General features: G+C 47.1%; 1 protein-coding gene across 1 annotated transcript in view; it reads right to left on the bottom strand.

Moving 5' to 3' along the window:
* Positions 1-16,528, bottom strand: part of SLC24A3 (solute carrier family 24 member 3) — a 461,900-nt gene that overhangs the window by 353,879 nt on the left and 91,493 nt on the right. The gene's annotated exons all lie outside the window — the stretch shown is intronic.

The raw sequence follows: 16,528 nt of genomic DNA, 5'->3' as shown, positions 1-16,528 counted from the left end.
CATCTATCCTCTCTATCCATCTATCCTCTCTATCCATCCATCACATCTGTTCTGATCGATTAATCTACTACCCACCTCTCCATTAATTCATCCATCTCTCTACATTATTTTTCTGAACTGTTCTAGAGTAGGTTGCATGCATCGTGACCCTTCATCCTTAAATATTTCAATGGTCATTTCCCAAGAATAAGGACATTCGTTTACATAACTACAGCACATTTTAAGTTTTTATCATGATACAATTCTTTTATCGAATTTACTTTCAATATTCCAATTTTGTCAATTGACCCAATAATGTCCATTTTTTTCCCTTCAGTACAGGATCTGGTCAAGAGCTGGCACTTAGCTGTGCCAGCTCCCTAGTGTCCTCTAACCTGGAGCAGTTCCCCAGCCTTTCTGTCTTTCATGGCCGGCAGTTTTGAAGGACACAATCCCTTGTTTCAGTGGAATGTTACTCTTTGGGGGCTTTTCTGGTGCTTCCTCATAACCAGTTTCAAGTTGTGCATTTCTGGCCAGAATACCACAAAGAGGAAGGTGCGTCCTTCCTTCTCAGGGCATCACATCTGGAGGACACCATGACCACCTGGTCTCATGGGTGACATTAACTTTAATCAAGGCATTTTAGTCAAAGTATTGTCAGATATCTGTACTGTGTAGTTACTATTTTTCCTCTTGCTACGTATAAGTAATCTGTGGGGAGACATTTTAAAATCGTGCAAATACCTCTTCCTCACCTAAACTTTCCCCTAGATTCTGCATCTACTGATGACTTTTATCTGACCAAATCCTTACTTTGATGGCTGCAAAATTATGAGTTTCCAACCCAGCACCTTCTCCACATTTAGCAGTCAGTACTCAGCATCCTACTGAAAGCAAGAGCCCCCATCTTCCATATTTGCTTCTACATTTCTTTATTTATTACAAGTATGGAATCATGAATTCTTATTTTTTCAAAGTTTATACTTCATTCCTATCCTTAAATATTTGGATGCTCAAACTGTCCCAGATTTGGCCAGAGGGAGCCCCTTCATGGTGGCTTCTGTGTAAAGGGGGATAATTTTTAAGCATATTCGTAAGATCCTGATTGCTTAAAAGGTGCCTTTTTATCCCATTAAGGGAAGGAATAAGCATTCCCCCTGCTTTGAGGCTCTAGACAGTTAGGGGTCATCTATTTGCCCAAGTCACAGCTCTGCAATGCCCTTGATCAACTCCTCCAGGCCAAAGAGAAAGCAGCCCTGAGGAGTCTGAGCACGTCCAGACCCAGAGCCCCTGAGACCCTCCTCAGCCCAGCCCTGCCCAGGGAAACCTTTGGCCAAGAGACAACAGCACCCCATCCCTGCAAAACACTAAGATACTTCCTTGTTAAGGCATGATTTTGTTTCAGAAGATGCATGTGTGATCTGGTTAGCCCAAGAACCTTGCTGCAACAAACATGGTCCAAAAGGATCTAGGATGTGTGCTAAGGAGCCCTTTTTTAGTTAAAATCATGTTTAGAGACTCTGCAGAAGATTAAAACACCAATTCCAACCAGCTCAAGGAGTGTCCAGTAACATGACAGGTCTCCAACCCGGAACAAGCATGATTTCACATATGTCAGATCACACAGGGTCCCCACATGCTGCCAAGTTCAACACTTTGACCTTGAAGAGCACGGGGGGAAAAAGGATAGCACTCACTGTGTATTAAGTAGATGGGATGATGCAAACAGCAAACTCAGGACCAACGAACATATTTTCAACCACAAATTGACTGGCCTGGGTCACTTAGCTGTGAAGGGGGAAGAATTATTTCTGTGGTAGGAGACCCAGAGGGAGGGATCATAACTGTTCCCCAAAGAATGATTTCGCAATACACCCTACTGCTCTGTAAGCTAAGCAACAAATGCACTGGTAATACACACAAAATGGCCTTCAGAGTTATATAATACAATGTAATGATCAAATATCACAATAACCAAGGTAATATAACAATTGTTGAGCAATGTCAAATTATTTATATGTGCCCAATGAACAGATGAACTAAACCTGAACTCAAGGACTTCTTACTGTGCATTTCCTATAGGAATAGTTTTGTTTTTTTTCTTTTCCCTAAAACATACTGTTTCTTTCTAACAAGTAAAAAAATCTTATTCCCACTTTTCCTGTACCATTGTATTTCTCTTCACCATTTTGTAGCAAAACTTGTGAAAAGAATTACTTATCTGACCTGCCTCCAATTCTCCTCCTCCTGTCATCTTTTGGGCCCATTACAATCAGGATTTTGTTCCCACCAGCACCATGACTGTTCTTGTCCATGTCACCACCAATGGCTGTGGAATCACCTGATACATCTGAAGCCTCCACCCCGCCACTCACTCCCTCCTCCCCAGTACCAGCTTGCAGGCCCCTCTCCTGGTCCTCCTCTGGCCTTACCTGCAGTCTCCTCTTCTGGCTCCTCACAGGGCCTAGGCTCCGTCCTTGGTCCCCTCTCTGCCCACACTCACTCCCACGGGGGAGTCCTCTCCATCTCATGGCTATAAATACAAGCTTCTCTCTGATTCAGAGTCCCCAGTTTTATCTCCAGCCTTGACCCTGTCACCTCAATTCTGATTGCACACTACTCATTATCACCCTCCCACACATTACCTCCTCTTGCATGTCTAGAAGGCATCTGGAAATGAACACTTCCAATACAGAACACCTGATCTTCTCCCTGCAAAGCCTGCCCCAGCAGCCCCCCTCACCCACTCTTGCAACTGCTCAGGCCAAGAACCCTGGACGTTTCTATTTCTCTCTCACCCACATCCTTCAGGATGTTGTCACTGCCTTCAAAACATACCCAGAATCTGAGGCCTCCTCACACCCTCCCTGGTTACCACCCTGCTCTGAGCTACAATCATTTTAATACTCTCCTAAGTCTTTCAATTCCACCCTTGGCCCCTACATTTTATTATCAACCCAATACTCTGGTTGATTCTTTAAAAACATAAGGCTAGTACATCACTGCTTGTAGCAGAGGTGGTGCTCCCTTCCACAGTGAAAGCCAAAGACCTCTGCTGGCCTCTAAGACCCAAATCACCTGGTGTTCCCATCCCTCTGACCTCCCACCCATCCCAGCCCTCCCTCATTCCACTCCAGCCACACTGACCCTCTGTGCCATCCCGTGGGCACACCAAGCATGTCAGGGCCTTGTCCTTGCTGCCCCCTCTGCCTGGGTGCTCTTCCCCAGCACCTCCGTGGCTCCCTCTCTCACCTCCTTCAGAGATCACTCAGATGTCACCTCTCAAAGACTTCAACCTTGATTTAAAATTGCAACCCACCCCACACACCCCCAACGCCTCGACCTTCTCACTTTGCTCATTTTTTCCCCCGTAGCATCCATCATTTTCCAGCATACTTCATATTTACTTATTCCTGTTTATTTCTTGTTTGTCTTCTTCCTCAACCCCACCCTGGAGGGACACTGCTTTGTCCTTGTTCCTTGTCCTTATGTCCCAGAACACACATAATGCGTAACACATAGTGGGTGCCCAATAAATATATATATTGAATGAATGAACATGTTTCTACACAGCTTTGTGGAAAAGCGGACAAAATAAGGACAACACGCATTTAGGCCACAAACATACGGTGAGCCAAGAAGGCGGTAGAGTGCCCTGAGGCTGGGAGCAGACACGTTCAAATCAGCAATGATATTATGATGATAAAGACCATATGTAAACGGAAGAAATAGTCATCGAAGCAGAAAAATATATCCTGAGTGAACCCGACTTTGGGGCAAGGTGTAGAGGACATTACTGAAGTCAGAGGAGTTGTCATGTGCGAAGCTTCACAGTGAGACTCCAGGGAGCGTCAGGGTATGGCACACACAGACGTTTCTCTTGTCAATTCCAGCGGAAGTTTGCCCAGTACACACGTGGCGCGTTGCACCTCTGCATCATCTCGTATGTTCCCCACACCGGCATCTCTCCCTGGGGGAACTCTTGCATGGGGAGATGAAAGACGGTCTTGCTCTTGGGGACCCTTGCTGTGCCTTGGCATCTGGGAACAAAGCAATCGTAGCTGCCTGCTGCCCTGTGGCCCTCCCTGCCCAGCCAAGGAGGAGGGACAGGCGGGGAGTTAACAGCGACCTTCTCAATAGCTGGAGAAGCTCAAGGTATTTCTGACAACCCACCACGCCAGCAACCATTGGAAAGAAGAGATTTAGAAATTCTCTTCCTGGTGTGTGAAACAGAACAGAACAGAATGATCCAGTACTTGGTAGCTAAATATGAGTAAGATATTCAAAAAATAAAATTAAAGAAATAAGAAAAGTTAAACTAAATGTAGGGAACAGTAAACTTTCATGAAATGAGCAGGCCGCGTGTCTTTCCTGGAGCAATCTCATTCTAATGAATCTCTAAACAGGACCTAATTATTGGCAGGATTGACATTTCCTGGCTTTCGAAATAATCCGTTTCTGTAATACAAAGGAAACCAGCTTTGTTCTGTGTAAAAGGAAAACTGTGCTAGGAATTCTCCCCCTTCCCCTCCTGGTCCAGCTCCACACCCCTCTGCCCTAATCTGCGCCCCGGGAGGCCGGACCTGGCTCCCTCTCCTCTGGCTTCCAGGCGGATTTGGCCAATGGCAGGAGATTAGAGGGTGGAAGGAGAAAGGGGCCAGGGTACTTCTTCGACAGCTCCTATCAAGTCCGGGCACCCACAGCTCCCAGCATGGGGCCCCGCCCTCCCCTGCTCCCTCAGGTGCGGGTGGTGATGGCCTTGCTGTGGCCACTCTGGGTGCTGCACCGTCTGCTCCCAGCTCCCTCTCCCTGCCCACGTCGTGATCAACAGCTCCTCGTGAAAGTGTCACCCCCACCGCTTTCAGGCCTCTCGTCCGTTGCTTCCCAGACCCGGCTGAAGGAAGAGTTCATGAGCCAAGAGGAAAACTTGACACTCAGCAAAATACAGGATGAGCATCCCAAATCTGAAAATCCAAAACCCCAAATGCTCCAAAATCCAAGACTTTTTGAGCATAAATGGAAAATTCCACACCTGACCTCATGTGATGGGTCACAGTCAAACCTTTGTTTCATGCATAAAGTTATTAAAACTATTGTATAAAATTATCCTCAGGCTATGGCTATAAGGTATGTACGAAACACAAATGAATTTCATGTTTAGACTCAGGTCCCATCCCCAAAATATCTCATTACATATATGCAAATATTCAAAAATCCAAAAGAATCTGAAATCCAAAACACTTCTGGTCCCAAGTATTTCGGATAAGAGGTGCTCATCCCTACAGCCCAGGTAGCCACCTCCTCCCTCACGAAGGTGTCGGGAGGGAGCGGGGTGCTGGAGGAAACCACCAACAGCTCCAAGAAGGCGGGAGCTGGTCCAAGCCAGCACTCACGGCCGCAGCTTGGATTCCTTCTCTCTTTCTGGGGTGACCCCACTCCGATCTAAAGGCCATCTAAATTATTTTAGGAATGCAAGAGAATGATAAGCATAAGTAAGAATGAGATGGTATCATCTCAAAAAAAAAAAAAAAAAAAAAAAAGCCCTACCCTCTATTCACCTTCAGTAGCTGTCATAACAGCAAGGCTGTGCTCCTTAAATGTCAACTGCCAGGGTGAAGACTGAAAAGCAAAGATACCACGTGGATTAACCCAGTGAACAAAAGTCTGAAACGTTTCCCAGGAAGGCATGTGTCACAATATTAATCCAAACCTTAGACTGTGCTAAACTCTTAGGGAAATATAAGATAATTGACTCTTCCCCATTTCCAGCTGTATAACTGGTATTCCGCGGGCATCGCCTTAAGGAAATCTCATTAATGAAGCAACAACTTGATTTGCTCTGATTATACGGATGGGTAAAGATGTCAACCCATCACGGTGCGGAGTCAGGAGAGGCTCTGAGCAGCACAGCGGGGGCACAGTGAACCCCGAGGGCAGGACAAACCCGGGGGTCGTGGGATTGTGACACCACTTGGTGTGAACCTGAGAGAGACATTTTCTTAAAAGCAGAACATCCTACTCATGAATTAGAGCAGTGACAATGCTTCATGATACATGCCAAAGGGTTTACGACTTAGACATGATGCTATGTGTGTGGTCTAACCTCGCTGCAGACAAGAAAAATATTAAAATCAGAAATGATTGCAGGCTGATCTGGGTGGAGTTTTAGCGCCAGCAGAAGCACCATTCTGGCTAATTTCCCCTCCTCTAACGAGGGGCAAGGGCAGTTGAAAGCTGCCCTCCGACACCCATTTGTAACTTAGCGTCCACCACAGCGCAGTTAGGAGATTTCAAACGACTGAAATAAGAGGAACTATTTAATGACTTAGGAAGAGCATTTTTCATTCCGAAGTGTTCCCAGGCCAGATCATAATGGTGACCAAACATGTTCAATAAGCATGACCAGTGTTTTCGGAGCTCTTATCCTGTGCTAGGCATCGCACCGGGAGCTCTCCGTGTGTGATCTCATCCACCTCCACACGCCCCTGTGAGGCAGGTCTTCTTCTTGTCTATGACAGACTAGAAAGCAAATATTCTTAATGAAGTAGAGTTTTTTGAAATGCTAATGATGGTGTTGATGATAATAACATCAATTAAATGGTTTGCAGAGCTACAAAAAAAAAAAAAAAAATCTTAAAACCAAGCAGTGGAAAGGAGCAATTTTTCCAGCTAAAGCTAATCCTCTGCCGTCTCGGCAAATGAAGCATCAGCATGTAGTTCCCCTTGTGGGTAAGTGTGGTTTCCAGCACCTCTCTGATAGAAGGTTCCATAAAATGTGTCAATGGTAGCAAACATCCCCCTTAAGTCTCAACCTCCCATATTAACCTCCTGGTGAACCCACTGGATGTAGGATTCACAGTAAAAAAACTGACAGTGGGCACATCCCAGATGGAGGATGGAGCCGTAGCAGGTAGATGGCTGCCTGAATGCGCAGGGTCTAGTCCCATTGGCTCCGTGGGGCCCTATTCTATTGGTCGTTGGGGTACCCTTAGATTTAAGTATATCATAAGTGTAAAAGAAATGATCAACTTTGCCACAAACAACAACCTTAGGTGAAACTTCTGGGTCCTAGGAAAAGTCTGCGCCACCCCAAAACTTACAGATGTGCTTGCACTCTAACCCTCAGTTAGCACATGGATAGTTAAACTTTGCTCCAGGTCATTCTGCTTACAAAGCTCTCTTCTCAATCCTCTAAGAGCCTGGAGAATAAAGAAGATTGTATTTCTCCTCAAAGGAAAATGTGTTCATCCCAAATGGGTTCTTTTGTCTCACTGTCAGCTCTAGTTGACAAGGAGAGTTAATCCTGACAAGCTCAGAGAAGGACTTAGCCACAGACCCTGGGTTTGCCATGTCCCACGGGGTGGTGGCTGCTGGGCCCAGGTCTGGCACACAGATGGCGTCTCCTGTGTGTGCCAAGTGGACACCAAGGAGAGCTATATATTTAAGACCAATACTCAATAATCACAAGAAAAACTGCTGTACTCTAACTAGATTTCATAGAACAGCAAGTAGGTACAGGCTAGAGGGAAATCTCAGGTCTTTGAAAGTCAAAAATACCCCAGGAGGAAAGAACAAGGTGGGATGAGTTTGGAAAGTCTATTAGGAACATGTCAGCTTAAATGGGCTCTTATGGCCAACATGGGGCCAATTTGAGCAACAACAACAACAACAACAACAAAGACGGTAATGGATTGTAAAAAATAAAAAAGAAGAAGAAGAAGAAGAAAGACTCCATGAATCCATAGTGATACCAAAGGGAGGGGTCATTTTTAGAGAGGATTGCCAGTTAATGTAGAAAAAAATGACTGAACAGAAAAATCACCATTTTGTACACCCTGCTGCAATACTGGTCCAGGTGAGGATGATCCATGGAGGCTAAAGCGACAGTGGCAGGGGGTGGGGGACATTGTTGGGAAGCAGAAGAGTCATATGCAGACAAAGTGTCGGTCTGACACACACCACATTGAGCCAACAGAATTAACCAATACGAGACACATTGATATCCTGTGGCTCCGACATGACCCACTGAGAAGGGCACCTCTCCCTTTGCGCCAAAGATGCTCGCCCTGCACCTGGACTCGTCGGAGGGTCAGTGGCAGAAAGAAAAAGAAAAAGGCAGGGGATTGTTTCTGAATGCAACCAAATTCAATGTGGGAACTTTGACTGGATTCTAGATTTTAAAAAATAATAATAAAACTACAAAAGACTTCTGGGGACAATTGGGAGAAATTTCAAATATGGGTTTATATTAGATATGGCTGAAATTATTTTTGACCAGAAAATGGAACTACATTTATTTAACATCTTGGAAGGTAACTACACAAAACTTTATAGCATCTTTTATTCTACTCCCCCTTGACATACGCTTTAATTATTTTAAACCCATTGACATATAACAAATGTCGTAGAGACCTAAGGAATAAGATAAGATAATTTATGTTGACTTTCAGATGATCTGACAACCTAGAGGTAGAAGTGGCTTTTAATTTTCCAAGATTTTCCAAGATTGAAGTCCCTTAGCATGAGCTTCTCCAGCCTCCCTTTCCCGTATTTCCAGCATCTTAACCAATTCGTTCTTTCCTCTGCCGGTTGCTTCCCTAGTGCCACGCCCAGCGCTTGGTGCACGCCAGCGACCCAGGAAATGCCTACTCGACAAATTTGTAATAACTGTGCATGCTTCTAACACTCAGGTCTTAATTTGATAAAAACCTCATTTGTATTATTTTAAAAGTTTTTGAGGTGACTGTTTCATGTCTTGAGTGTCATAATAGCATTCGTTTACAGATAGGAATGTGATGTCTTTGTTCCTAGATCAGGCTGAAGTATTCAGAGCCAAAGGGTCATGAGGTCTTTCTGCAACTTACTTTCAAATGATTTCAAAAAAGAAAAGCCCAAGTAATTTATAATATATATGTATGTGTGTGTGACACACATATGTACTCACATAGACTCATACACAGTCAGCCTCCGTATCTGTGGGTTCTGTATGCGTGGATACAGAAGGTCAACCATATATACACACAATACACACATATATACATATACTCAATGCACATACATATACTCAATGCACATATATTTATGTATATGCACGTGCACACACGCACGCACGCACATACACACACACACACAGTCAGCCTTCTATATCCATAGGTTCCACATCCACAGATTCAACCAACCTCAGATCAAAATATTCAAAAAAAACACTGCATCTATACTGAACATGTAACTTTTTTCTTGTCATTATTTTCTAAACAATATACTAAAATTACTATTTACATAGCATTTACATCATATTAAGTATTATAAGTAATTTAGAGATGACTTAAAGTATAAAGGAGGATGTGCATAGTTTGTATGCTAACACTATACCATTTTATATCAGGCACTTGAGCATCCACAGATTTTGGTATTCCCCATGGATACCAAGGATGACTGAATAGTAGTAATATATGTGTTATGTAACACACACATACGTGTACACATAATACACGATATATATGGTGATAGAGATGTGATAAACTCCCCACATAGGATGGTGACATGGAGCCAGAAATGCATGTGTCAGTGAGGTGAGCACACTCCAAGCAGAATGACCATTGTATGAAACAAGCAAGGGACAATATCTGCCCCAGAAAAATGAGCAGATGTCCAAACCCAAGAGCTCCAGAATAGCAATTCAGCAACAATCTCCTAAATGAGGTGGAAATAATCTTTTAAGTTCCACTCAGGCATCCCCTCATGTTAATTTCATAAGTCGACCTTTATGATGTTAGTAAATTACCATATTTTGAGTGAAACAAAAACACATGTGCACCACTTCTCCAAGTGACAAAGCTTAGCCCATCTGCGCCTGACAGGAAACAAAGCCATGAAACGGCTGCAGTGCAGGACAAGGGACATCGGGGCTTCCTTTTATTTAAACACCTTTGGCTCTAGGCACAGCCTTGACATGCCAAAGGATTGAAGCAGACGTAATTGGAGGTGAGCAAGCTGCGTGGACCCAGCTTTGCCACTCTGTGCTTCAGCTGCCCAGGAGGAAGGCAGGCCCAGAGCGCTCCTCTGGGAGTTTGCAGGAGGAAGCTCTGGTGATCTGCCCCCAGCTCAGGGAGGAGCCGCCAATGCTATGACAAGCCCAGCGCACCGATTCCTTAGGTGTGAGTAACCCACGAGCCCATGATCAGTTGGGCACAGGTTAACTGGTAAGCAAAGGTATGGATGCATCAGTTGTTAAAATGCCAAGATAAGCTGTCCCAGTTAGCAAATAACTGCCCTCCGAATGCCTCCAGCACCCCCTCTTGTGCTTTCCTGCCCCCCAGGGACCCCTCATCCCCACCTCTCCACAACTGTTAACTACAGGAGCTGAGATCTCCCTCCATCCAACCCAGCGCCAGCTACTCGGTGATTGTTGAATATTTTGAACAGCTCTGTGCTTTCTAGACTCTGGTGCTTCCAGGACAAGGAGTCTATTTTATTCATGTCCACACCCCAGTACAGCTCACAGAAGAGCCACGCACTTAGGAGGCACCAGCTAAGTGCATCTGAACATGTCCACAGCGGAACCAGAGGCACCGGCCCTGGGGCAGAGCTGCCTGTGACGCAGGTAAGGAGAACCGCATTGCCTGTGAGCCACACCTGAGTTTTAGAGGCAGCACCTGAACAAATAGCACGAGGCCTGAGGTGCTGGTTTACAAGCCAGTTCTGCTGGAAAATGCTTACTTGAGATACACTTTTAAAATAATAAACACACACACACACACACACACACACACACATATTTATGGAGCAAAACATTAAGCCTGCCTTGTCCCTACTGGTGTCTCCCACGACATGCTCATGGGACAGTAGAGTCCGTGGTCCCTTCAGATTCCCTTTGATAGTCTGTTTCTACTTCCCTAAAGGAAGTGGAGCCTCACCCTTGAAAACGAATTGCAAAGTCATCTATGGCAGGAAGGGGCAAAGAACAGCAGCATGGCAAACTCGTCCACAAGCAGAGTGCTCTGGAAAGTGGTGGTGTGAGGGAGAGCTCTAGATCCTTCTCTAACCCCCCACTCCCCCACCCCCCACCCCCAGGTCTGGAAAAGCTGGAAACAAGGGGAGGAGCTACGTGGAAGAAAGTGGCTGTCTCAAAAGGAGAAAAGAAACTATCATTTACACTGAGAAAGCCATTCAGCATGGAACTGGATAGAATATTTCTCTCCTCTCCCAGGTGGGTTGTCACCCTGCGAGTGGCCAGGGTGGGGCTCGGGGGCACTGTGGCCCCACGTCATCAGCCCCAAAGAGCATCCCACATGCCTGTGAGCTGCCTTTCCCCATGACAGCCAAGCGTCTCAGGAGCCCAGCAGCAATTTCCTCCCCACACCTCACCTGCCTGTGAAAGGAGCGAGAGATGGGGGTCTCGGGGGGCCTCTACACGGCAGAGGAGAACACGGGATGCCTCCCACTCCTGATTTCATACCTGGAAGTAACAGTAGCTAAGTCTCAGGAAACAGGCGTGAGGGAAGCTAATTCAGCTTTTCTGGAAAAGCCGTGAACATCATACCAGGGATGAGGAACTCACACAGCCTCTGTGTGCTGATGTGCCCGCGTGTTCCCCCAGCTCTGCTCTGGCTCTGGTTGTCTCTTGCTCTCCCCTCATCACAGCTAATGACTCCTTCCCTACATCTACCATTGCCTACCTGCAAAAAGGATGCGAGTAAATGTCTTGGTTTCCAATCCCACCAAACAGACACTGAGACAAATAGTGCAAGTAATTTATTTGGGAGGTAAAGATAGAGGGAGAAGGAACTGAGACAGGGGAAAGGCTGCCAACAAACCCTGTGTTATCAGGCACGTTAGCAGCTGGAACATGGTCCAACTGGGCAACCCTAGGGGACAGTGTAGACTCGTGCCTCAGAGTCATCCCACCCGGGAGGCGAGGGAGCTGGGGTATGTACACCAACTCCCATCAGCTGCTGGTTGAGGGCCACTAAAGGGGTCTTTAAGACCCTGACACTTTCAGCCTGCCATGCACAGAGCCATGTGGACTCTGGCCCCCAGAGAAAGCCTTCTGGCAAAGGAATGCCGGGGTGAGCGCTTGGAACATGGCCAGTGTGCACGGACGTGGTAGGAGCAAGGACCCCTGCGCAGGACATGGGTGGTGTCTGCTTCCCGAACGACCCGGAATACAGTTATTACTACACCAGCTAGGACACCCGAGGTCACCGTTATGTAAACACAGCGCGTGCTCATTCATCTAGAAAAGCAGATCTATTTCCCTGACAAGAAGGGGAGAGCTGGTGAAGGGGCGAACAAAAGAGACTCCCCCACCCAAAGATGTGAAGCGAGCTCACCGGGGGATCCTCCTTGTCGGCTTTCTGACCAGAGGTCTCACAGCTGGGGGTCAGAATCTACTCTCCTGTTCGTTCGGGGTCACAGGAGTGACAGGGTGGCCGGGAAGGAGGGGCCTGTGGACCTCTCCCCAGCTGCTTTGCCCTGAAGTGCTCTTTCCCCTTTTGCCTCTTTTCTGTGAACTCGGCAGGTCACAGGGGAGTCATCATGGGATGCAGAGAGGAAGCAGAAGCAAAATTCAGTGACGAGGAGAAACAGAAAGGAGACGATTCTTAGAGCCGTGGATGAGTGCGTCTGCCCAGCCACCCAGCGTCCACCTGGCAATCGAAGAGATGCCTTATTTTTTTTAATTTTGCAAAGAGAGTTGGGAACATTTAAAGATGTCTCTCTCCTCTACAAAGACCTTGACACTGGTCTCAGTTTCTCCTCAGCAAAGTGTGCCTCTGCTCAGGTGACCTCCTGCCCCACCCTTGTGGCCGATTTGGCCTCCAGGACCTTCCTCTACTCCTGCCCAGGTAGGAGGGTCAGGATGGCTTAGCAGCCAGCTGATTGACAGCTCCCATCGTCCTCACTTAATCCCAGAAGTTTTGAACCTCGAGACATTTTCAAGATTGGATTTTTTTAAATATGACTGATTTATGAGCCAGAGCTCAGATTAAACAGGGAAACCCTGTCCTGTCCAATGAACTACTGCATGTACTTGCATGAGGGACATTTAAGTTTTACAGCCCACCACCCCCGAGGGGGCTGCCAGCAACCCCCCTTCCCCGGTGTTTTATGTGACCCTGGGGACCTGCTTACCTTCTCCGGTTGCTTCGGCCTTTATCTGTCCCTCTCCCTGCAGCTCCACAGCAAGTGCAGCGGAGAGGTAGGAACTTCAGCCTCATAGGCTCACAGCTCCCTACACTAGTACAGACGGTCCCCGACTTAACCATGGTTTGACTTCACAGTGGTGCAAAAGCGATACTCATTCAGTAGAAACTGTATTTCAATTTTGAATGTTGATTTTTTTTTCCCAAGCTAGCACTATGTGGCTCAATACTCTTCCATGATGCCGGGTGGCAGCAGCCACAACATCACAAGGGTAGCAACAGCACTGCACTCTGCAGGGTACTGTGCTCAACACATTGCTCGAGACATTCGCCACTTCGCTACAAAACTGGCTTTGTGTTGGATCAGTGGTCCCCAACCTTTTTGGCACCAGGGACTGGTTTCATGGAAGACAATTTTTCCATGAATGGGGTGGAGGGAGAGGCGGAGCTCAGGCGGTGATGCCAGCGATGGGGAACAGCTGTAAATACAGATGAAGCTTCGCTCGCTCACCTACTGCTGTGCACCTGCTCCTTCCTAAGTTTCATGGAAGACAATTTCCCACGGATGGTGCTGGGGTGGGGTGGGGTGGGGTGGGGAGCAGCAGAGCTCTGCAGCCCGGTCCCTAAGAGGCCTTGGACCAGTACTGGTCAGCAGACTGGGGATTGGGAACCACAGTGTTAGATAATTTTTGCCCAGCTGTAAGCTAATGTAAGTGTTCTGAGCACATTTAAAGTAGGCCAGGCTAAGCCATGACGTTCGGTAGGTTAGGTGTATTAAATGTATTTTCAACTTGGTATTTTCAATTTAGGATGGATTCATCAGGAGGTAATCCCACTGTAAGTTAAGGAGGAGCAACTGTATCTATGTGCACAAGTGAACAAAAAAACTGTGAACTCTGGTTGTGGTGCTGGAATTCTCCAGCAGGATGGGGAGCCTCCTACCAGCAGGGCCCCTGGATCCACACAGATCACAAAAGTCACCAGTATGTGTTCCTGGTCATGTCCTAAGCAGGACAGTGCATCATTCCATGCAATTCCTGTAACTACAACCGAGAGGGAGAAACATTGGCACTTTGTAGGAAGAATCCATAGCCCAGGAAGGTTGAAGGATCTGCCTCCAGCCATATATCACCCACTCAGGGTGGGACCATGACCCCAGGGTTTCAGCTCAAATCGGGTCTCTTCCCAGAACATTCCATTCCATTCCTATTTGGTGCTGGATGGAAAAACTCTCAAATGTACACCTTCTCCTTTGCACCTGAATGGGGTCTCTGAAGCACCAGCCCCTACAACCTGATCCTAACAGCATCACGCTCTGGAAAACCCACCCTGGACCACCGCCGCACACAGCCTCCTTCCCATTTCCCATTTAAAACATTCCTAGTCTGGTGGAAAAGAGGGGAAACGGGTCTGCCCAGCACAGGAGAAAGTGAACTATCATGTGTGAACTGTGGAAGCAGGTGTTAGTGCGAGGATAGGCGGGTCTGAGCACAGCAACACAAAGGACCCTTTCTTTGCAAAAACAGCAGAAACAAAGCAGGTGACCTCCTAGAGCTGGGGCAGACTGCAGATGCCCCAGACGCAGGTCACTTGATTGCAGCACACTGGCCTTGAGACTCAGAAGATCAAAGCAAATTTCTTCAGTGCTTTTATACGTGGCCTTCGAACGAATGCCAAAACATGCAGTTAATGCTTTTAGATGACAGGGTGATAATGTAATTCTGTGCTTTGCAGACACCATGTGTAAATCACACATCTGAAACGTCAGGCCTCCTGCCCATAGTCGGTAACTCGTGTCCAGACACACCGACAGGCCAAGGCCTGGTAAACACCAAGGTGTGTTATGACAAGCCTTTGCTGACTCTCCTTCTGGAAGACTCTGTGTGTGCTGGCGTGGCAGGAGTTCCAGGCTGCCTGCACAGCCGAGAACCTCCTGCAGCAACTCCCTTCAACCTGCAGTTGAGGAAAACCTCACTCCTGAGTGAGAACGCTCAATTGTCCAGGACACCAGTAAAGATGATTTGGAATAGAATCAGGCAACAATCACCTCTTTACTCCAATCTTCCTTGCAAAATGTTGGTCCGTGGAAGGACACATGTCTGCATGCCTGGGACCTCACAGTACGATCACAGATAAACTTGGGGACAGAGAATTTTCAAAGGCAAAAGCTTTTGTTGTCCACCACCAATACCCAGGCTCTGTAAACGTGATCTGTGAATTTCATCAGGGAGTGTTTACAGCTTGAGTTTTCCTTCCCACAGCCCAATACTTGAAGTTCGATAGTTCAGCCCATGTATCTGGCACCGCCCTTTTCCTCGGCCTGTCGGCCTGTCCTTTAAAACGTGGGGCAGGGGTGGGGAGTAGCACAGCAAGTTTCGAAAGCCCCAGGGGGATTAAACTTGTCAGGGTGACACCTTTCTGTTACTAGCTTGAAAGGGCAGGAGAAAAGGTTCAAGCACAAGAAAAACCCACCCCACGTCATGGCCATCTCAGGGTCAGGACCTGCTCTGAAAGTAGAAGCTGTCACATGTTCACATGGAATCCCCAGCCAGGACACTATAGCCTCGGTAGAGTCAATGTCTCAGATTCTTGGTTAAGTCTCAAAATCTGACTAAGTCAACTAAGAAAGACCTACCAGGAGAAGCGAGTTCAGACCTCAGAGCGAGATGTGGGCCACGGGCCCAGAGCAGGGCTGGATTCCAGACGAGCTTAGGTCCCTATTCTGTGCCACTCAGGTGCAGGACCCGGAGCAAACAGGGCAGGAACCAGCCACCCCACTGCTCTTCCTCGGAAGGCTACAGTTTAATTCCACCCCTGGGGGGAAGGGCAGCATCTGAAACACTTGGTTTCATTTATCTCCCTCCCCCAGTAAGAAGGGATGATTTTAAAAGGCCACAAGAAAAGGAGAAATCCATGAAAATACTAGAGAACATTTCTGTTTGCCCCTCATGTTGTCAGTCCCAACACTGCTGGTTGTACGAAGCGCAATAAATAGGGGAACCGAAGAACAGAGTGAGCAGGTGTGTCAGCCTCCAGGCGAGGGAAACCGAACGGCCAGGCCAGGCCGTGCCAGCATCACCACCACCCACCAGTACCCACCCTGCCGCCACGTGAAGCACAGCTGGCCCGTGGAGCAGCTCCGAGCTTGGAGCAACCTCACGAGCACATAGCAACACCTCATTTCATTCAAGCGCTGAAACAAAACTCACAACCCCAAGGCCCTTCTCCATCACCCCTGTCAACGTAAAGTCTGGGCAAAAAGGTGTGCAGGAAACAAAACAAAACAAAACACATCAGGGGCAGCAGTTTAGCAAGAACCAAAATAAAGTGTAAAATGCACCTCACTGGTGTTTTCATAATCTATATATGTACTTGCAAATGAACAGAAAGAGGTCATGGAGAATCGC

This window comes from Eulemur rufifrons, chromosome 20, assembly GCF_041146395.1.
Source record: "Eulemur rufifrons isolate Redbay chromosome 20, OSU_ERuf_1, whole genome shotgun sequence".
In the NCBI taxonomy this organism is placed as follows: domain Eukaryota; kingdom Metazoa; phylum Chordata; class Mammalia; order Primates; family Lemuridae; genus Eulemur; species Eulemur rufifrons.
Note: the sequence above shows the minus strand (reverse complement) of the source record. Positions and strands in the feature narration are given on the sequence as shown.